Source organism: Panulirus ornatus, chromosome 1, assembly GCF_036320965.1.
Source record: "Panulirus ornatus isolate Po-2019 chromosome 1, ASM3632096v1, whole genome shotgun sequence".
Lineage (NCBI taxonomy): Eukaryota > Metazoa > Arthropoda > Malacostraca > Decapoda > Palinuridae > Panulirus > Panulirus ornatus.
The window spans coordinates 79,592,479-79,616,149 of record NC_092224.1 but is presented as its reverse complement, the minus strand read 5'-3'; positions in this window follow the sequence as shown (position 1 = coordinate 79,616,149).

Here is a 23,671-nt window from a genome sequence, read left to right as displayed (position 1 = left end):
TTTCGTCTTTGATTTTCCAAAAGAAGGAACAATGAAGGGGCCAAGTGAGGATATTCCCTCAAGGGCTCAGTCCTCTGTTCTTAACGCTACCTTGGGAACTTATCGTGTTTCATTTTCCCCGTGGACTCGTAGGAATATATATATATATATATATATATATATATATATATATATATATATATATATATATATATATATATATATATTGTGAATGAGTCGTAACTGAGAAGGAACCAAGGAAAAAATGTAAGGGAGAAGCTGATACCAAAGAGAATGAATATCAAGATTTATGTTAGTGTTGAAGACTAAGAGAAGCATAAAGTAAAAGTAAAACAATAAATGGTAAATAACTCTGCGTAAATGAATGCGTAGGGTAAAGAATAATGATGCGAGAAAATGAGGGAAAACTGTTGAAAAAATAGAGAGCATGGTGATAGACATAATGGTAATGGAGAAAAATAGTGAGAAGAGAAATAGAAGGAAAATAGGGAAGATGTGAAGAAACACGATAAAGAGATGAGCGATTGTGGGAGGAGAGTTAAGGAATAGTGGGACAAGAGAAGAATAACGAGTGGAAACGATTGGGTACGTGTGGCAGTGGACGATATGGTGGACATAGGAAGCGTATATGCTGGGCAGTATCGGTGAGGGACCTTGAAAAGGACTCCTTAATCTGCAGTATCGTTAAGGGATCCTTAAAAAGGACTATCTATCCCATAGTATCGTTAAGGGACCTTAAAAAAGATTTCCCTCTAGATGAACGCCTTAAATCGATCATCGCCCTTAGCCAGCACACCTTTTAAAGGGCCACTTTATTTAAACAACCCATCTTTCCTTTAGATATCTCATCCCTTAAAAAAGAAAAACCACCCACCTCCCATGAACGAACCCCTTCCCTAAATGGCCTACCATCCACAAACGACCAACCCTCTTAAAGGATCAACATCTTTATTGTAAGTACTTGAGAAGTCTCTCTTGACTCCCATAAACCATCTAAAAGTCGCAGAGCCTTTTTCCAGGAGGGGCGCCCCTCCCTCTGGAGTCGAGCGGGCTTCCCATGTACTGGCTCTAGAGTAACTACCCACAGACAGACAGACTAGAGTCATTAATATTCTCCTAGAATCTAAGGGCTCTCTCAGGCTTCATCTGGGTTATTACTCACTCCTCTTGAGGTCTTGAAGGAAATCTCTTGGACTGCTTCTGACTTCCACCATCCCTCCTGAAGGAGAGAGAGAGAGAGAGAGAGAGAGAGAGAGAGAGAGAGAGAGAGAGAGAGAGAGAGAGAGAGAGAGAGAATCCTGACTCTTCCTTTTGCCACAGATAATCTTGAGCTCTCCTCTGCGACGTAGGAAACTCCATGCAGATATCTTTAGAGTCAACCAGGCTTTCTGTGATTATCCACAGACTCACAGGGACTCTCTCAGATTCTCTATGCCTCTCATTGATAACTCATAGACTCGCAAGGAGACTCATAAGGACACTCCTAGATTCTCTGTAGCTCACATTGATTACTCACAGCCTCACAGGGAGACTCGAAAGGACTCGTCGATTCTCTGTGGCTCCCTTTGATTACTCATAGACTCGCAGGGAGACTCATAAGGACTTTCCCAGATTCTCTGTGGCTCTCTTTGAGCACCCGCAGTCAGTCTCACAGTCTCTTGGGGACTTTGGTGGCTCTCTTTGAGCACCCGCAGTCAGTCTCACAGCCTCTTGGGGACTTTGGTGGCTCTCTTTGAGCACCCGCAGTCAGTCTCACAGTCTCTTGGGGACTTTGGTGGCTCTCTTTGAGTACCCGCAGTCAGTCTCACAGCCTCATGGGTACTGTGGCGGACGGTCTGTGGCTCTGGTAGAGATCTCTGTGGTATGGTAGACCGTCCGGGGGATGGCCGTGGAGATCTCTTCCCCAGGCGGCTTTCCCAGCGTTGCACACACACTCCTCAGCTTCACAAACTTCACAAACTCCAGACTCGGCCAGTTTCTCTCCCGGGCCTCTCCAAACTTTCTCTTAAAATTTACCAAAATTTTCGACTATCCTTCTCCTTACACACACACACACACACACACACACACACACACACACACACACACTGGATGGGTGTATATACGCTCAATAGTGGTATGTATATACACACGCTCTGGGGAGGTATGTGTGTAAAACACACATGGAAGTAAAGATATGGTATAAAAAAAAAATATCTTCCATTATGGGTACGATACATTTCGGAAATATCAGTACGACTCGTGGTGCCCCGGTAGTGTTGGTAAACGTGAATGTGAGAAAAAATTCCTAATTATTATGTTCGTTCCATCTTGTGATTATTTCCTTCGAAATGTGAAATCATTGTAGAATTATTATGGTAAGTAACGGAAAATGTCGCTAGCGATCGCTATATTACAGGATCATGAAGACGGGGCTTCCCATGTAAGACCAGACTAATGGGCATTTTTCAAAAGTCTTCGTCCGTAATGTCATATTATTCCACACAAGAAAGTGGTAAGATTTTTTTTTTTACCTTGTGTACAGATATGTTTATATATATATATATATATATATATATATATATATATATATATATATATATATATAAGGTTAAGTGACTGGATAAAACCGAGTGTAAAACGCGCCCCGTAAACACACGAGTATTATTCACACACACACACACACACACAGACACACACACACACACACACACACACACACACACACACACACACACATTCATTGATCCGTTTAACTTTTCCGTGGAAAAAAAAATAGTTTTCAGGTACTTGAAGACTTCTAGAGACGTATGGACTCCCAGCAGCTCCTCCAGAACCCCTCGTAGGACTCTTCTCCTCCCCAGGGTTCTCCAAAACTCCTTCGTGACACTCCCGAACTGTCACCAACTCTCTCTCTCTCTCTCTCTCTCTCTCTCTCTCTCTCTCTCTCTCTCTCTCTCTCTCTCTCTCTCTCTCTCTCTCCCTCAGACAATTTCAAACTGGTTCAGTCTCTCTCTCTGTGTCTCGTTGGAGACCCTTCCAGACCCTCCACACACACTCACTCACTCTCCCTCTCCCTCACTCTCCCTCTCCCTCCCTCTCGCAGCCTCTCGGGGAGGATGAGAGTCACAGATGACGGACTGGACCTGGACTTGGCCCGCTGCTTAAGATCACTCTCGGTCATCATTACGTGCACCAGAACTGGATGGAGCACTCTCCACCCTCCCCATTACGCTCTGTCCTTCAACACGATGCCTTACTTACTTACCTACTTAATTACTTTACTTGCTTGCCTACTAACTTTACTTGCATACCTATTTACTTTACTTACCTACTTATTTTACTTACATACCTACTTATTTACTTGTATACCTATTTACTTTACTTACTTACCTTCTTACCTACCTACCTACCTATTTACTTACCTACTTGCTTGCTCACTTACTTACCTACCTACCTACTTACTTTCACCCACTCACTGTCATTCTATCTATCTATCTATCTATCTATCTATCTTGTCTCCGCCCCTGACTGTCAGTTCTCCCTCTTCTTCTTCCTCCGAGTCATTGGTGATTCTCCCTTCACACTGTGTTGTCACTTCTGTTTGGCCCCATTACCCGCTCCTTATCTCTCTCTCTCTCTCTCTCTCTCTCTCTCTCTCTCTCTCTCTCTCTCTCTCTCTCTCGTATATATATATATATATATATATATATATATATATATATATATATATATATATGTATATGTGTCTGTGTGTGTGTATGTGAGTGTTAGACACACACACACACACACACACACACACACACACACACACACACACACACACACACACACATTTTTAATTACATGCGAGTGTGTGTCATGATGATACAAAAGTGTCAGTACTTTGCACGTCTGTTCGTGAAGGCTGACACTCACATTAAGGTCGACCTGTCATGAATACCAGTTTTTTTTTTTCTTCTTTTTCCCCAGCTCGTTAACAGAACCTGGCTACTGGCTGACGCCTCGCTTTTGAGTTCATTTCGCTTTAACAAACAACGAAAGATGTCATTTAAGTATCACTGTCTTATCGTAGATCTTAAGAACATACTATATAGGGGAAAATAGATGTATAGGTATGTATAAGTGTGTGAGCGTTTATGTATATACATGTGTATGTGGGTGGGTCGGGCCATTCTTTCGTCAGTTTCATTGCGCTCCCTCGCTCACGCGGGAGACAGCGACTAAGTATAATGAAAGATACCTTTACAGTGTCTGTGGGTTGGAAGATTCGTGGACCTTAGCCAGGGTATGGGATTCTATCAACTCAACCCAAGGTGTGATGATGGTGAGAGAAACTGTAGACCTCATCAAGGTATGATATTGAGGGAGGAAGGGCTGTAAACCTTTTCTAAAAGCTACACGGAGTCGTGTTCTGGTGCGGAAGAATCCTCATATTTGTTCCAGTTTTGCTAAACTATGTCTCAGTTTCTCGTTAACTTCACAAAAACTGCTCTGAACAATCTGTTTCCAAAATGTGAGGCATGTTAAACATTATTACTCTTTTTTCTCTGTCCCTCATTATGTCTGCCTATCTGTTTGTTCTATATCCACACGTACACACACACATTTTATATATATATATATATATATATATATATATATATATATATATATATATATATATATATATATATATATATAATGTAATTTTCTCCATTTTTCCCCCCGTTTCCCGCGTTAGGGAGGTAGCTCTAGGAACCGACGGAGAAAGGGCACAGTCGATCACACTCAGTCTCTAGCTGTCATGTGTCATGCACCGAAACCACAGCTCCCTATCCACATCCAGGCCCCAAAGACCTCTCCATGGTTTACTCAGGACGCTTCACATGCCCTAGTTCAGTCCATTGATTTTATAACATACAAGCATGAATATCTCTGAGGTTAGAGATTGGTGCATAGATGGGACACAGCATCATGTGATGTCCCTCACATGATGCTGGCACATAGATATTACGTAAAGGAACAACTTAAAGAGCACTACAGACGTCATCACGTTTGATTTCGTAACCCAGCCTCCTCAGAGATCATCGTACTAGGACGGTTGGGAAAAATAATGTTCACCGTGTCATGTAAAGTTAAAAGATGTTCGGGATTACACAGTCAAGTGTTGATGAAGGTAAGACACACACACACACACACACACACACACACACACACACACGCAGTACGTACGTAAGCACGCACACTTCCTCATGCTTCTCTCATACAAGAAAAAAAAACCTCGTTTTCTCTTCGGTTTTCAGCACAACGAGTGATTCCCACATACAAAATATTTCCTCGCCGCGGAGTTTTTACGCAAAGGGATTCTTATCTGGTTACGTAGAAAACGGGAGGGTGGGAGACGTCATTTATCAGGAAAATGGGAAAGAGAGTTTTGTTTTAGTTTTAAAAACTGTGATGTCAGACGTCAGGTGGGCCCACACTCCTGATATATTGTATTTTTCAACAGAAATGTAAGATACGGAGGAAAGAAAAAGGGAATCTTTGTGAATATTTCAGATCCTCAAGATACGTCGTTTTCTGTGTGTTGATTATATTCTGTGACGCGTCTGCCCGTTCTCTCTGGTGGTGTCACTGGGCTGTTCGTCCTGTAGTGGTGTTGGTGTCGTGGGTCTGTCTTATCATGTCTCTCTTTCCTTACACCTGATTTACACCACGACCTCTACCACTCCTGAAGCCACAGTGTTCCCCATCAGTCTGATGCTTGTTATTATCATTATCATTGTTTTTATAATTATTGTTATTGTTATAACTCCAGGACCTTCACAAAGGGGTCTTGGGCTTATAGCCCCAAAACCCCCATATCTAGGGGCTCCTGCAGCTCCATAGGCTGAGCTGCATTCAGTAACAGGTATACAAGATGGATTCCATTTCAGCAAGTTCTCTGAAGAGATTATACTGTTTCGCCAGAACAGAACCTTTGCCCCCTCACCCACCCTGTGACTTCCTTCTGCTTCCATAGTTTCATTTGCTTCCATGTCCACTCCCAGGTATTTGAAACACTTCACTCACTTCAGAATTTCTCCATTCAGTATCACACCCGCACTGACCTGTCCTTCAATCCTGTTAAACTTAGGAACTTTGCTTTTACTCACATTTATTCTCAACTACCTCCTTTCACACACACTACCAGACTCTGTCAGCACCTCTCGGAATTTCTCCTTCGAATCAGCCCCATGCTTTGTCGTCAGCAAACAACAACTGGCTGAATACTGACTGCATACTCGCCCCTCTCTCAAAGATTCTTGCATTTACTACCCTTACTATCCAATTCGTAAACAGATTAAACAACCATGGAGACATCATACACCCCTGCCGTAGGCCAGCCTTCACTTGGAACCATTCACTATCCTCTTTTCCTGCTTGTACACACGTCTTACACCTTTGAGAAAAACTTGTCATTGCTTCTAACAGCTTTCCTCCCACATCGTATATTCTCAAGACCTTCCACGAGGCATTTCTTTCAAACCTGTCATGCTTTCACCAGATCCCTAAATGCCATATACTGATGCATCTGTTTCTCAAAGTATTTCGCGCACACATTCTTTAAAGCAAATACCTGATCCACACATCCTCTTCTGCTTCTCAAACCACATTGTTCCTCCCCAATCTGATGCTCTGCACATGCCTTCACCCTCTCGCTCACAACTCTCCCAGACTGATAACCAGATACACCCAAGAACCTTACACTATGTAGTTTAGACACTTACATCTTTATCCCCCTTGCCATTATGCAGTGGCACTATACATGCATTCCACCAGTCATCATGCACCTTACCATAATCCATACAGTACACTTTAAATCTTAGCTAACAGGTCAACAACAATACAGCCATCCCCTTTCTTGAGAAATTCAGCTGCAGTGCCATCTACTCCAACCGCCTTGCAACATTTCATCTTACGTATGGTTTCCAGCATCGCTTCTCTTTACGGAACCACTCTCCATGACTCTCTCACTTTGCATACCACCTCTACCCAAACACCTTACATCAACCACCCTGACATCAAACATATTCAACAGTCCTTGATAATACTTACTCCTCCTCACCCGCTATCACTTCCCCATTAGCCTCCTTCACCGACATTCCCATTTCTCTTATTTCATTCGTACATTGTTAACCTCCTTTCAAAACATCTTATTTTCCCTGAAGTATACTGATACTCTCTCACCACAACTATCATTTGCCCTCTTTTTCAACCCCTGCACCTTCCTCTTGACCTTTAGCGGCTCTCTCTTATAAATCTCCAGTCACTTGCATTTCTTCCCTGTAAGTACCGCCCAAACTCGATTCTTTTCTCTTTCCCTCGCAACTTTACTCCTTCATCCCACCACTCACTACACCAGCTTTCGCATGCCACAAGCATCTTTCGTACATGCCAGCACCGCTTCCCTAAATACCTCCCATTCCTCTAGTTACATTTGCTCACTTATTCATTCTGCTCTCGATCTTTCCTGGTATTTCTCTCCTCTCTCTCTCTCTCTCTCTCTCTCTCTCTCTCTCTCTCTCTCTCTCTCTCTCTCTCTCTCTCTCTCTCTGCTGAAACCAATGTATATGTAACACACTAGTTTTATGCCCTATTTTTTTTCCAGTTTCTCTCACCGCACGTTTTGCTTCATCAGATAAAACATGAAGTAAAATTCTTACATTTATATTCATATCTTTTTTTTTTTTTTAACTTCATGTGAGGCGTTTCGGGCGCGGCGCGCAAGGTATTTAGAAATATATGTAAAGAATAACTAAAATAGGAACGGGAGTTGGTTACATCTTGTAGTGTTTTTTTCAACAGTATGAAAACAAAGGTAATATTTTGGACTGGAAACAAAGGTAATATTTTGGACTGGAAACAAAGGTAATATTTTGGACTGGAAACAAAGGTAATATTTTGGACTGGAAACAAAGGTAATATTTTGGACTGGAAACAAAGGTAATATTTTGGACTGGAAACAAAGGTAATATTTTGGACTGGAAACAAAGGTAATATTTTGGACTGGAAACAAAGGTAATATTTTGGACTGGAAACAAAGGTAATATTTTGGACTGGAAACAAAGGTAATATTTTGGACTGGAAACAAAGGTAATATTTTGGACTGGAAACAAGAATTGCTGAAACAAAGGTTTTGGACTGGAAACAAAGGTAATATTTTGGACTGGAAACAAAGGTAATATTTTGGACTGGAAACAAAGGTACTATTTTGGACTGGAAACAAAGGTAATATTTTGGACTGGAAACAAAGGTAATATTTTGGACTGGAAACAAAGGTAATATTTTGGACTGGAAACAAAGGTAATATTTTGAACTGAAAACAAAGGTAATATTTTGAACTGAAAACCAAAATGATATTTTGAAATGGAAACAAAGGTAATGTTCTGAAATGGAAACCAAGGTAGTATTTTGAACTGGAAACAAAGATAGTATTTTGAACTGGAAACCAAGGTGATATTTTGGACTGGAAACAAAGATGATATCTTGAACTGGAAACTACATTCGCCTGAAGTTCGTGGATGATGGTAGTAGTGAAGTCAGTATGTGTCAAGCTCTGTTGATCAGTTGATGGGGGCGATTCCTTCGGGGTTTCTGCACCAGAGGGTAGTGGAGTGAGGTCATTCACGGGCCGCCCATGGTCGAGCTCATAGGTTCGAGTCCTGGTTGCGGCAGTCGGTCCACAGTCAACCCAGCTGTTCATCCACTCACAGGGGTTGGTTAGGATAGGTTGTAGTTGGAATAAGCAATCACATCGAGTTAGATATCCTGTCTGCTATCCAAAGCTCTTCCTTCGACACACATCTTGACCCATGTGATAGCTTCACATAGGATTGACCAACCTTCGTCTTGCCACCAGTGTCACCTCTGAATACCAGAGTGTCTGCTGCAGGAGACAAGTGCCTGGCCGAGACGTGCTCTGAGTTGTGAGTTGTGTCGGAGTCGTACGAGGCCAGGTTGTGAGAATGAATGAACTCGTCTCCAAAATTCTTCCTCCCGTCAGCTGTCCAGTCGAAGGACAACCCAAACTCCTCAGGTTTGGTGGAAGTCTTCGTCCTTGCCTGTCCTGGTCTCCATGCGACTTGGTCCCAGCATGCCCTGGTCTCCATGTGACTTGGTCCCAGCATGCCCTGGTTTCCATGTGAGCTGGTCCCAGCATGCCCTGGTCTCCATGTGACTTGGTCCCAGCATGCCCTGGTCTCCATGTGAGTTGGTCCCAGCATGTCCTGGTCTCCATGTGAGTAGGTCCCAGCATGTCCTGGTCTCCATGTGACTTGGTCCCAGCATGTCCTGGTCTCCATGTGAGTAGGTCCCAGCATGTCCTGGTCTCCATGTGACTTGGTCCCAGCATGTCCTGGTCTCCATGTGAGTAGGTCCCAGCATGTCCTGGTCTCCATGTGACTTGGTCCCAGCATGTCCTGGTCTCCAGGTCTCAGCGTGTCTTGTTCCTCAGGTATCATGGTCATCGGGTGTCCTGGTCCCAGCATGTCCAGGTCCCCAAATGTCATCATCACTTCCTCTTTCTCACATGTCATCCTCGCTTCCACTTATTCTCCTCCCCACGTGTCCTCATCAACACGTCTCCTCATCCCTGTGTGTCCATATGATCACTTGTCCTCTCTTCCACGTGTCCTCATCCCAAGTATTCTCATTCCCACGTATCCTGACCTACACGTGTCCTCATTCTCGCACTTTCTAGCCGTAGTATGATTACCCATTTGTACGATACGGGGAGAGAGAGAGAGAGAGAGAGAGAGAGAGAGAGAGAGAGAGAGAGAGAGAGAGAGAGAGAGAGAGAGAGAGAGTTCTACATAAGCGGTGTCTCATCTCTCGACCCTTTCCTCGTATCGTGCAGATTTTGAACTTCCCTGTGGTGTTCACAGTCACGCTTTCCTTATTCGGTTTATTCCATTCATCCACCGCTCATATCCTACAAAAGTACCTCTTTATATCTTTTTCTTAGCAAGTTGTTTGATTAAGCTATTGTTGCCTCTGTTGTTCTATTCATGCATCTTCCATAAAACTATTCTTTGTCTACGACATCGCACTAGTTTGGAAATTCAAAGGTTATGATCAAGTCACCCCTCACTCTCCTTTCTTCCATGGTAGGCAGATGTAAGCCTCTGTTCTTCTTAACTCTGTTTTCTTGCTTCTGTTACCATCTTTGCTGCATTCGTCCTCACCTTCTCTGTTCTAGGTTTGGACTAAGGTAGGATGTGAACAGGTTCCTGGATATTGGTCCCAGCGTGTCCTGGTCCCCTCGCGTCCTGGTCCCAGCGTGTCCCGGTTCCTATATGTCCTGGTCCCAGCGTGTCCTGGTCCCCCGTGTCCTGGTCCCAGCGTGTCCTGGTCCCCTCGCGTCCTAGTCCCCTCGTGTCCTGGTCCCAGCGTGTCCTGGTCCCCTCGCGTCCTGGTCCCCCGTGTCCTGGTCCCCTCGTGTCCTGGTCCCCTCGTGTCCTGGTCCCAGCGTGTCCCGGTTACTATATGTCCTGGTCCCTGCGTGTCCTGGTCCCTTCACGTGTTCTTCTCCCCTCGTACCCTCTTCCCTTCCTGTCCTTGTCCCCTCATCTTTTTTCCCCGGATGTCCCCGTCCCCGCGTGTCCTCGTCCCCACGTGTCCTTGTCCCCATGGGTCTCCGTCCTCACCTCTCCTCTGTCTCGCGAGTCCTCGTCCCCCAAAAGTTCTCGTCCTAACGGGACCGTAATTCATCGAGTCCTCGGGTCTCGACGGCAGTTGGTCCCAGCGTGTCCTCGCTTTTCCGAATTTTCATTTCTGTGAGTTTCCGGGTCTGTGTCCTCGCCAGTTCCCCATGTTCTCGCCCTCGTGAGTTCTCGTGCTCTCGTAGTTTGTCTCCTCCTCGTCCTCGTTTGTTTCCATGTCGTAGTAATGTGTCCTCGTATGCTCACATGTTATGATCTCGCGTGTCCTCTTAAGTCCCCATCCTTGATAATTCCCATGTTCTCGTCTTCCGATGCCCTTGTTCTCCCTTGTCCTCGTTCTCTTGTCCTCGTGTTCTCGCGATTTCATCATTTTCTCGTCCTCGTATGTCCCCATGTCCTCGACTTCTCTTGTACCCCATGCACTCGCCCCAGCGTCTCCCCATGTCCTCTATCCTACCCTCGTAGTCTGTGTCCTCGTCCTCGCGTCCTCTCTCTCCCCGCGCCCGGCGGTGTCCTCGCCTCGCACACCAATCTACTTGCAGATCTTCTCATTTACCCGGGATCTCGCCGCCGCCTCTCCCACACCCGCCAACTCTGGCCATACTCTCACTTTGTTTTCAGATGTTATACCTCAGCGCGCTCTCCCTCGCGCTCTCCCTCTCTCTCTCACACTCTCCTCCCCCTCCTCTCTCACACTTCCATATTCCCTCCATCCTCCCCATCCGCACATCATTCTTTCCTCCTTCCCCGTCACCACCATACTCTCTCCCTCCTCCCCCAGCACGACATCTCTCCCTCCTCCTCCTCCTCCCTCTCTCCATCACCACACTCCCTCTCTCCTCTCCCAGCACCGCCACGCTACCTACCTTCTCCCCAGCACTCTCTTACTCCATCCTTCTTCCTCCCAGCACCATTACAGGTCCACCCTTCACCCCAGCTCCACTATTACCCCCCTCTCCTCCCTCTTCCCCTAACCATCTCCTCCTCCCTTATTGTCACTCAAACCATCAAACCCCTCCTCCACTATCACTCCAACTATCTCTTCTATTCCCTCTTCCATCATTCCTAACCTCTCCACCCCTTCCTCCCTCCTTCATACCCCATAACCTTCTTTCCCTCCCATTTCGATTTCAAAGAAAACGGCATGGCGTTACCCAATATTAGATTAGCAGACGACAACAAGGTGAGCCGCGATACTGGTTACGCCAATCGGATTAAGCTGTTGGTCGTCGACACGGCCGAAGGTTCGTGGAAAAAAACTACGGGGAACACAGCACTCTCCTCCTTTGAGGCAGTCACCGTTCCAGGGAAGGTGGAAAATGGGGTGTTGTTGGTAATAAGCCAAGTCTAATGATTGAAGATCTTTAATATTTAATGAAATATGAAATATAAGGCTTCCCCTTGAGGTAATCCGCGTTCCGAGAAAGGTGGGAAAGTGGGGTGTGTTGTTGTTAGGGACAAGCCAAGTGTAATGACAGAAGATCTTAATATTTAATGAAACCTGAAACATAAGACGTAAAGGATGGCTAGGTCGAGTGGCAAGCAAGGTGCCTTGAAATGTACATACGATTATAAATATACTTTAGGAAGAGATTAAGACCAGGAGAGAGGATATGGAAAATACTTTCTCAGCGTATAGGAAAAACAATATTTTAAGAAAGAGTTCCTTTTTTAAGTACGTTCGAAGCAAAGAATAGTTGATATTACTCGCATAATTCGGGTCTGGTGTGAAAGATCCCGAATTTTGCCTGTGATATAAAACCAGGAGTTTGAGCTCCCAAGTGAACAAGACGCCGGTGAAGTAATTCAGAGAGATGTCACAAACTTGCAAAGTTACGGTAAGATAAGTGACAAATGACATTTAACATGTACGAACGTAATGTTATACACAGTGGAGATAAAAGATATTAAACTCGATGGCCAAATATTTGGAAAATCGCTATTCTAAGTAGCTGAAGAAAAAATCCCGTATTCTAAGTCTGTAACAATCTGAAGTATACTTGAATTGTATAGAGCAAGCCAGGAACTAAGTGTGACAGCTAAGAACATCGAGAACAATGACACAATGGAGACAGTCTAGTTCTTATTGACGCTGTGGTAAGACCTCTCCTACAATACGCGATTCCCAAAGGACAAAAGGGACGTGTATGATAAACTAGAACAAGTTCAGAGGCGTGGGACAAAACTAATGCTGTGGAACATGCCTTACGAAAAGAGGCCAAGAAAATTTTTGTTTCCTGTAAGAAGCGTAGACCTCATGGTGACCTGGTATAAGTTCTAAAGATCAAGAATAAACTCAGGAAAAATCAGTAAAGCACGAGGAATAAAACTTAAAGCTTGATAAAGATGTCATACTGACGTGGGAAAAAGTATTTTGGAAGTTAGATGTTCTGAGCTTTGGAACAAGTTATCGCCAAGCGATATTTTCACAGGGACGACGAACGATTTGAAAAACCAGTTAAACAAATATTTCGTCAGTTCAGTTATCTGTTAAAACGAATGCGAGGAAAGAAATTTTCTTTTTTCCTCGTTCCAGACTTCGAGAATATCCTGTAGTGCAGCAGACGGTGCTACAGTGTGGTAAGATTTTAAAGTAAGATTCCCTCCCTCCCACTCGTTCTGTCCAGTTAACTCCATGAAAGCGTACGTCACAAATGGACGGTTTCCTCCCAATTTTTTTTCCCTGTATTGTACCTGACTGTTGTTGTGAGAGGGAGTGGGGAGGGTTAGGACAGAGCCTTCATACTGTTCTATCATTATCTCGTCTGATTTGATAAGAAATAATTAAAAAAAAGACAAAGTTAGGTGTACGCAGATGAGAGGTTAGGCTAGGTGTACGCAGATGCGTTAGACACGAGCCAAAGGACAGTTTTGTTAACTGTCTCTTTCCCATGTACTTTCCCTCCTTTCCTTTCATGTATGCTTTATCCTCCTTGACTCTAAATGAGTAAACGTAAAACAAATAGAAACAGACAAGACATCCAGACCTATCCATAAGTGTTTTGGTCCGGCATATAGATAGATAGATAGATAGATGAACACACACACACACACACACACACACACACACACACACACACACACACAATGGAGACCACAATATGACCTCCCTCCAACCCCCAGGATCAAACCTTCTCTACCTCTCTTGAGAGCGCTTTTCAACCCGTGGTAGAGGCCCTCGACCCTGTCTTTATTTCCTTATATGAGAGAGAGAGAGAGAGAGAGAGAGAGAGAGAGAGAGAGAGAGAGAGAGAGAGAGAGAGAGAGAGAGAGAGAGAGGCACTCTACCCCTGCACGCCGGGGCGAGTCCAAGTGTTTAGCTTTGCTCCTGCGTGCTCCAGCCTCCCTCATACTCTCCTCATTTTAATACACGAGTCCAAAATGAGTTTTTTTTATTTTGCCCTCCTTCTCCTCCTCCTCTTCTTTCCCCCAGTTTCATTCCAGGGTTATAAATTCCCTGTTTATTAGCTTCGTAAATATATTTCCAGGCGTCATAAATGGAGTCTGGCAAATTTACTCGCCAGTATTAACGGTGTAGGGTGGTTGGGGTGAGGGTGGGGTTGTGTGTTCTAGATTGTTCTTAGGTCGTGAGGGACGCTCCACGTTGAAGGCTTGGGCAAGGGCTTCCCAGGATCTTGTTTACCCCCGTAATGTAAGCTTGTTTACTGGAGTGTCGTACTGATAGATGGCGTCATAGGAATTTAAAGGCCATTTATTATTATTATCATTGTTGTTATTATTTATGAAATTTTATCACAGCACGTAAGAGTGATTTCCTGACGTCTTGTCTCGCATCTATATCTGCTGTGTCCCTATTTGTTGGTGTCTGTATCTACTGGTGTGTGTAGTCTGCTAGCGTCAGTATTTGCTGGCGTTCGTATCTGCTGGCGTCTGTATCTGCTGGCATTTGTGTTTGCTGGCGTCTGTATTTGCTGGCATTTGTGTCTGCTGGCGTCTGTATTTGCTGGCGTTCGTATCTGCTGGCGTCTGTATCTGCTGGCATTCGCGTCTGCTGGCGTCCATATTTTACAGTTATCTTTGAAAAATGAAAAAAATGCTTTCATCATTCGGGTTACGTAAGAGTCTGGAGGCGTTACGTCTGGATTTCTATTGCTGTTAACGACCTCACAAGAGGAAAGTAATCTAATCCACCCGGGGAAAAAAAAAAAAAAATAGAGAAATTATCATCTTTTGCGCAAATATTCCCTTTTCTGGTTTTACGTTTGTTCATGAGTAAGGCAGACTTCAGATGTTTGCTCCTGAGTGATACAAGTTTAAAACGTTTATTTTTGTGTAGAGTTGGATTTTTTTTTCTTAATCCTAGTAATACAGATATTAAACGTTTGTTACTGAGTAATACCGACTAAGAACGTTTGTTCATAAGTAAGTCAGACAATACATGTTAGTTTGTCAGTCCATGGAGTTAGAACGTTTGTTTGTCAGTCCATGGAGTTAGAACGTTTGTTTGTCAGTCCATGGAGTTAGAACGTTTGTTTGTCAGTGCATGGAGTTAGAACGTTTGTTTGTCAGTGCATGGAGTTAGAACGTTTGTTTTGTCAGTCCATGGAGTTAGAACGTTTGTTTTGTCAGTGCATGGAGTTAGAACGTTTGTTTGTCAGTCCATGGAGTTAGAACGTTTGTTTTGTCAGTCCATGGAGTTAGAACGTTTGTTTGCCAGTACATGTAGTAAGAACGTTTGTTTTGTCAGTCCATGGAGTTAGAACGTTTGTTTGCCAGTACATGTAGTAAGAACGTTTGTTTGTCAGTACATGGAGTGAGAACGTTTGTTTGCCAGTACATGGAGTAAGAACGTTTGTTTGTCAGTCCATGGGGTTGGAACGTTTATTTGTCAGTATATATAGAGTTAGAACGTTTGTTTGTGATTAATACCGCCTCAGCACGTTTGTTTCCGAGTCATTACAAACTTTTGAAGATTCTCTTACGTATTGCTAAGCGACAACCATTTTGCTGAGCGATTCTCCCAAGACTCATGTAGAGCTGGAGGTGGGTTTAGCATCGTCGTCGCCGTCATTATCCCTAAAAGACTGACGTTGAGGGAAGAGGCATAGGAACCTCGGGCGTTCTTTTAGGAAATTGCAGAGGCGCAAGTACCTGCCTGGAGGGAGGAAGGGACGCCACCGCTTGTATTATTACGAGGTCGTGCATTAGGCGTCTCAGGGACGTGATTGGCTTGTGGGGCAGTGGTTGTGTCATGCCGTCTTTTAGTACCACGTAAATGGGTTTCTATCTCTTAATAGTATATATATATATATATATATATATAATATATATATATATATATATATATATATATATATATATATATATATATATATATATATATATATATATATATGGCGCCCTGAGCGTGGACACTCCATACCTGGTCGTGCAGATCACGAAAATCTCGTTCATTTGCTCTCTCTCTCTCTCTCTCTCTCTCTCTCTCTCTCTCTCTCTCTCTCTCTCTCTCTCTCTCTCACACACACACACACACACACACACACACATTGGAGTGTGGTTGGGGAACACCGCCTCCCAGAAAACCACTCTTCATTACACAGTGGCTCCTATGCCGGCGGCAAGGCACCAGGCAGTAAATAAGCATTGCAAGAAAAAAAAATACAAAAAAACAAACAAAGGATTTGGTCAAGAATCCTCCATGCCCGTTTAGCTGTCAAGCCGGTCGAAGTCGCGCCTTCGATGATAATTTGCCTCCGCACTACAGGAGGAGAAAATGAGGTGTGGAAAGAAGGACTTGGAAGTTTTGAGCAGCGAGTCTGCACACGCACACGGGGGACGGAGCAGAGTAAGGAAGGAGGAGAAGAGAGAGAGAGAGAGAGAGAGAGAGAGAGAGAGAGAGAGAGAGAGAGAGAGAGAGAGGTATAAAGGGAAGCAATAAACAGAGCTCTTTCCCTTCAGGAAGGCGAGGGAAAGATGTTTTTTGCACTGGGAGGCCATCTTCCTCTCTCCCTCCCTCCCTCCTGCCTTCCTCGACCAGGAACTTGTGGTTTAGTGATATTCCCGTTGTATTAACCAGAGTCTCACACGTTTATTAAGTTTTCTTCTTCAGTCTCACGATGGAAGGTTCATTTGAGGCTGACGGGCTACAATGATCTCTCTTTTTACGTTCATGATGGTGAGAGTAAAGCAGAGTTGTGGGGAAAACATTCTCATGAAGAACATTGGTCGTAGATCCTATACTATCAGTTCAGTGTAGATTGATTTTCATTACAAATAGCAATAGGCGAATGAGCATTATGGTTAATGTAGCTCTAACTTCGAAGAATAGCATTTTATTGATACTTTATGTCTGCAGCTAGGTTCTAAAATCCCAGGTATTATTATGCAGCGTTTTGGGAGATTTTTATATCCATCATTTCATCATATGTGATGGGGATTGCGTGTACATAATGAATAAGTCATTTACAATTAAGATAAGGCTTTTACAGCGACGAGTTAACAACGGATTATAGTCAAAGAGGAAATTAATCAGGAACAGAATAAAAGAGGTATACGAAACAGACATTAGAAGGAAGTAATATATATATATGTTATATATATATATATATATATATATATATATATATATATATATATATATATATATATATATATATATATACACCTGCTGAAGACAGTGATCAGTCTTTACAACAAGCAGTTTGTCTCATGGATCATGAGGGCCACCTTACCCTTCTACTGTGCGGGTTCGAACCTGAGTTGCTCAGGTTCTTGGGTTCGAATCTTGAGTTGCCCAGGTTCTTGGGTTCGAACCTGAGTTGCCCAGGTTCTTGGGTTCGAACCTGAGTTGCCCAGGTTCTTGGGTTCGAACCTGAGTTGTCCAGGTTCTTGGGTTCGAACCTGAGTTGCCCAGGCTCTTGGGTTCGAAACCTGTGACACAGTTAATACCCCCAAGGAAACATATTCGCTCCCCCGTCCTTAAGGACTGGATCCCAGGATGTGTGTTGCGTCCTGTGTAACTCTATCACCTCCTTCAACATATTCACACGGACGTCGTTCGTCATTGTCATTGGCAGTTACGTCGATAATCGTGAAGCGCTCTTCCGAACCCGTCCGAACCCCGAGTCGAAGATTTGGTGGATCGTCTTTTCTAGCTTATTGTTCGTGGCTGTAGTGTGTTGATGTACCAGGATAATGGTCATGGCTGTAGTGTGTTGATGTACCAGGTTAATGGTCATGGCTGTACTGTGTTGATGTACCGTCTGTCAGTCTGTCTTGTATGTGTAGAAATGTTGGATATGTCTCATAAGTACACTCGTGGAGCTCAAGCGCTTGTAATATAGGTTAGAAGTTTCTTCCTTAGCAAAAGTCTTGACCTGTAGAGGATTTGAATCATAGCGGATCTCGCGTGTATGAATCGGTGATTCATGCTGTGTAATTGCCTGTTTTTCTCATAGGACTTTGCCATACTTTTATCCAGACCTTCCATCAGAGATCTCGTATTGTTAAGTTGCTGTCCATCGAGAAGAGGTTCCAGTAACATTCGTCTGGATTTCCCGCGTTGGGGGAGCGCGTTGGTCGAGAGTATTTCAGGGGTTCATATGAAGCTCCTGGGCGCGGTTTCGGACAGGTCAAGGTTCGTTACTGTGAACCAGCGATAAACTACTGCCTCGTAAAATCTCGTTCACTCTGAAGGTACGTAAATGGCCTCAGTATACAGTTTCGATCCTGTGTATAGTTGAAAATTGGCCTTTACCGTTTCCTTGTTGCTCACCTCCTCTGTGTCACGTTGGGTGTTGACGGGAGCAAACTTCGCGTCTCTCTCTGTATTAGCACCAGGTTCATGCTCGAATCTCTCTGACACCTGCATCACCTTGTTGGTTCTAGAACGTACACTTGGCTTATGAATTGTTCCTCCACACTGACCCAGTCCTCTCCGTCCGCCGGCTGTGAGAGCATCTGGTCCAGCACCTTCACAGGATGATCCAAGATGTATCCCAGAGGACGCCTTTTTTTTTGGCTTGACTGGCTTGTAGTTGTCAGTTTGTTTTTATTCCTGCCGTAGTGGTTCATCTAGGTACATCCTGGGTTTCCAGGTCACGTGCCCTGAAAACTGACTGCTCCTTGAGGATATTGATTTTTTTTTGGGGGGGGAAGTTCGTCTCTTTTTCTTGGATCTAGAAAACGAACTCCTGGAATGTTGCTGATGGCTTCCCTGTCGAGTTCCTCTGGAAACGTGAACTTCACCATCGTGAAAATAAGCTCCCGGCGTTCACCTGCCTGGCTGAGGCTCCATCCTTCATTAACCTGAAGCTCATCATCGTCCTGGTTCCATTTACCCTCTGGTGAGTAGCCAGTAATCGTGACCTAGTCTGTGTATACTGATACGTTCCAGTCACTCGGTGGTTCCAAGTGTGTTGGTGTCGTGCTGCCGCATCTTCGTGCTTGATCTCGGTCGAGGAACTGATAGCCTGCTGGTCCTCCTCAACACTCGCTGTGTGATAACTTAGTGATAAAGAAATAATTCCCTCTTCGTATTCACCGCCGTATGGGGAGCATCCATGATGCAGCGTAGTCTTGTATATATCTAAGTTCGATGATATTTCAAGGAAGAACGAATCTGAGGAATGTGCAAACGTCTTTTTACAACCAGTTGTGTGCTGGAATAGTTCAAACATACGAAAAGGCTTAGCGGAGAGAGAAAGACAGATGAAGAGGATCCATGTGTTAAAGGGGAGGAAAAGGGGAAGGGAAGAGGAGGGATGATCGAGATGGAAATAGCCTTAGAAGGAGTCTGTCTGTCTTTCTCTTTTGATTTCGTCTTCCACTCAGTAAGCTATGGCGTAGGCTACACACTACAGCCGCTCAACAGATTCGAGCGTTATACACTTACTTAGATACGGGTAAGTTTGAGGCAAGTTATAGGTATGGGCGGAGGGCCAGTCTCTTAGATATGGGCTGAGGGCTCGTATAAGGTATGGTTCCCTGTGACAGTAGACACGTTCGAATATTTTGTAGAGAATAGTGATATATATCAAGTCAAATTACAGAGGTGGTCTCAACGCCTGGAATGGCTCGCCGCTCTTCCATTTTGTATGGATTGCTCAAGGGAGGAGGGACTCTGATTTCACAGGTTGCTTCGAACAGCTTTGTTCTAACTCTTGCTGCTACAATCTGCCGGAAATATCACATCTTGGGAGTAGCAGATCATCCCGATACTAGAATACAAACGACAATACACTTTCAGACATGCTTTCATACTTGGAAACAGCGGGTTATACTTCTGGAAGATACCTGGAAACTAAGACGCGCTTCATCTCGCTCATAGAAGATAGTTCCTCACCAGGATACGGTAGAACTCGCTCATGGAAGATGAACTCCCTTCCAGGAGACGATGTCTCGCGCGACTGGAAGATGAACTCCCTTCCAGGAGACTATGTCTCGAGCGACTGGAAGGTGCTTTCACACCAGGAGAACTCGGCACCTCGTTCTTTAGAGACGCGGCGACATGAACGTTTCCTTCTCGTCCGTCTCTTGGGCAGGTAGCGCCAGCGCGCCGGGTCCTCCGCCTCCCTTGTCGTGCCTCGTCCCTCGTGGCCAGCGGCAGGTGAGCAAGCAAGCAGGGCTGGCAAGTCAGGTGTGTGTGTGTGTGTGTGTGTGTGTGTGTGTGTGTGTCCGAGCGTCGCCGAGGTCGTTGTCTCCCAGCGAGTGTAGGTAGCTAGCTCCTCCTTGCGCCACTACCGCTCTTCGTAAACATTTGGAACGAGACGGTGTACGACCATTGGACGCGACGGTACCAACCCTGGGTATGATCGCGTGACCTCTGACCTGACCCAAGCTTAAGGGATACCTTATGTCGTGCTCAAGGGTCGTGCTGTTTTGCTTAAGGGGTCGAATGTCGAGTAAGGGAAATGAAATAACGTATCTCTCCATACGAGACAAGCGTCTTGTGAACGAATCTTTAGTTAATATATTTCAATTCACTTTCCACATAGGGCAACACTTCCTGGTTAACTTTAGGACACCACCATCAGAGAAGAACATAATACGCTCACGTTTTTTGTGCGTATCGTAAAGCACTCGCAGACAGACAGATAGATGGACACACACACTCACACACACACACACACACACACACACACACACACACCTGGTATCCGTCTCAGGTTGGAGTGTGTATGTACATATATACACACACATGGGACCAAAACACATGGTACATATAAAAGTATGAGAGATGGCACAACGAGTGTATAACTCTTTTTCTCTCTCCCTTTAACAAGGGAGGAGTAATCACACACACACACACACACACACACACACACACACACACACACACACACACACACACACACAGTGAAAACAATACTATAACCCCTCTTGCCTCGGGGCAGAATGAGGGGGGAAAAATATACTCAAATAAATTGGGGGCGGACGAAACGTTTACATACACTCGGAAAAAAAAACCTATTACCATTTTCAACGTCTTTTTCGCCCAGGTAAGTTGAAGGTCGTCGTGTGGTGAGCGTAGGTGGCGGGCGGGCTGCGGTGAGCGTTACGCTCTCTTCTAGCGAGCAGGACACACCCGCTGAGAACACTGGTACACCTATGTGAGGCACACGGTACACTCACACGACCTGTGGAACTCATGACTGGACGAACATCACTCACGTACAGCGTAGATGACGCAGTGGGCGATGCTGTGGTGAACTTATATGTAGTGTGGTGCAACTCCAACGTGATATTCTTGTAAGTGTATTAGTGAACCTGCTTTGAATATTCAGGTATGAACAGGGAGGAACCCCCTTGTTCATACCTGACTATAATTTGTGGCAAAAGGAGCGAAGCATCGGTGAACATAACGACCCACAACGAAATTTTTTTTTTACGTTGACTGGGTATGAGTGAGCGTACACTGTTACTGTGGGTGAGGAGGAAAATATACATATGTATGACCAGGTGGTAGTTATATTCACCTGTAGGAAACATTTGTCCCCATCCTGAACCTGTGTACTACGTTAAACTCGTGGATAGACAATGAACGCTTGCAAGGACAGTGACTTAGACTGAACTGAACAAAAAGGTCAGTAATCATGTGCACAAATGTTGAACATGAGCTTAGTGAAGATGAGCACAGATGCTGAACATGATGTTATGAACATGAACACAGATGCTGAACATGTGTTATGAACATGAGCACAGATGCTGAACATGAGGTCAAATAACATGAGCACAGATGCCGAACATGTCAAATAACATGAGCACAGAACACAGGCTTTATGAACATGACCACCATAGTCGAGCCTAAACTTAACGAACGTGAGTAATGATGCTGAACGTGAACAAAAAGAGTGAACACCAGCTCTTATGATTAACCCGGAACTCGTACAAGACACAGGAGAGACATTATAATGGAAGTTGGATCGCGTACAGACAAGACGAGGTACTAACAGTGCAAGATAGAGTCCTCACAGTGAACCTGCAATGAACGTGCACGTAGAATGGACATTGTGGCTTTAGTCTGTTATGTTCACATCTCACTGGTCCTTCACTATCGTCCTTCAAACACGAAAATCACAGTTACCGAATCTACGAAAGCTTTGTTAGGAGAATGCACAACAAGGATATACTCGCCTGAGACATTCAATCAATCCAAGAGATGTGATAATGTTAGTTTAGTTATTCCATCATGACAGAAGTTAGGAGTTATCAGTAAATTATCCTTTCTCTCTCGCGTATTTTTCATGTAATTACTTTCCTCTCAAACCCCTGGCCTCGATATGGACCTCTGCCCCGTGATTGGAGCCTTTGATGTGCAAAAAAGGAAATTAATCCTCGTTGTGAAATGGATTATAAAGGTCACAGAAAATCACAAGTTGTGTTTCGTAAAGCCAGCAGCGTAGGGAGTCAGTGGAAGGGGAAAGACTTGAGCTGTGTGGCTTTTTGTGCAATGTGGATCAGTTCCCCTTCAGTGCAAGGGACACTGTAAGATGGTCATCCTCGAAGAAGCATCACGGATTGAGATAGTGTCCATCCAGTACATAGTAAAGATTAGAATACTCCTCTTCCAGTACCCAGCACAGTCTAGAATATCTTCCCTTCAGTACACAGGACAGTGCAAAGAATACTTCTCCAGTACGCAGCGCGATCCATAGAATATTCCTCTTCCATTAAGCTACGCAGCTTAGAATAGTCTTACAGTACACAGAAAAGTTTTAGAGCAATATCCCGTGAATACACGATACACGAAAGGAAAGAAAAAGGAGGAGCACAAACTTCAAGAAGGACGAGCCTTCATTCATGGCCAAGGTCGTGAAAAGACGCTTTCTTAACCCTCTCATTGATACCCTTCCTCCTCTATCATGCGGGGTTCTCCGTCCACAGGGTATTTGTCATCCCGCATCACCGGTTGTGATGTAGCAGCGGAGGAGGAGGAGGAGGAGGCAGTGGTGAGTGCTGCCATTACCAAACCATCATAGAGCGGATCCCGTGCTGGCAGCCATTAATCTGATCGCACGCTGTAGCCATGATGAACGATACACTCAAGTCACTCAAGATACTTTACCGTATGTGTCGCTGTTACTGCACCTCAACCTAAGGCGCGTAGAGATAGCGAACGATGGGCCTTATACGGAAGGAGGGAGACTTGCCCCTAAGGAAGTAGTGCGAGGAACTGCTCATCAGAGTGGCGAAGTTCACCCTCCGGGAGAAACTCGACAGATCAGGTCCGATGCGAAATGTCTGGATCTCATTTCGAAGAACTACAGAGGGGAAAACTTGTATACAGCGCAACCTTTATGGGGGAGCCACTGGGGAAAGCATTAGGAGCGCCACAGTGGGAGCCATGGGATAACACTGAGGGGAGCCACAAGGGGAGTCCTGGCTGGTTCCACAAGACTAGGAAACCCTGGATGGAGCAGTAGGTAGGAGGAGAGAAGAATGCCTAAGTGTCACCACACGTTGTTGACGAGGAGGTGACGACCTGGACAGTTCCGCTGGTGATGCAATGTGGATCATGCCATCAGTATGTTGGAGGAGGTAAG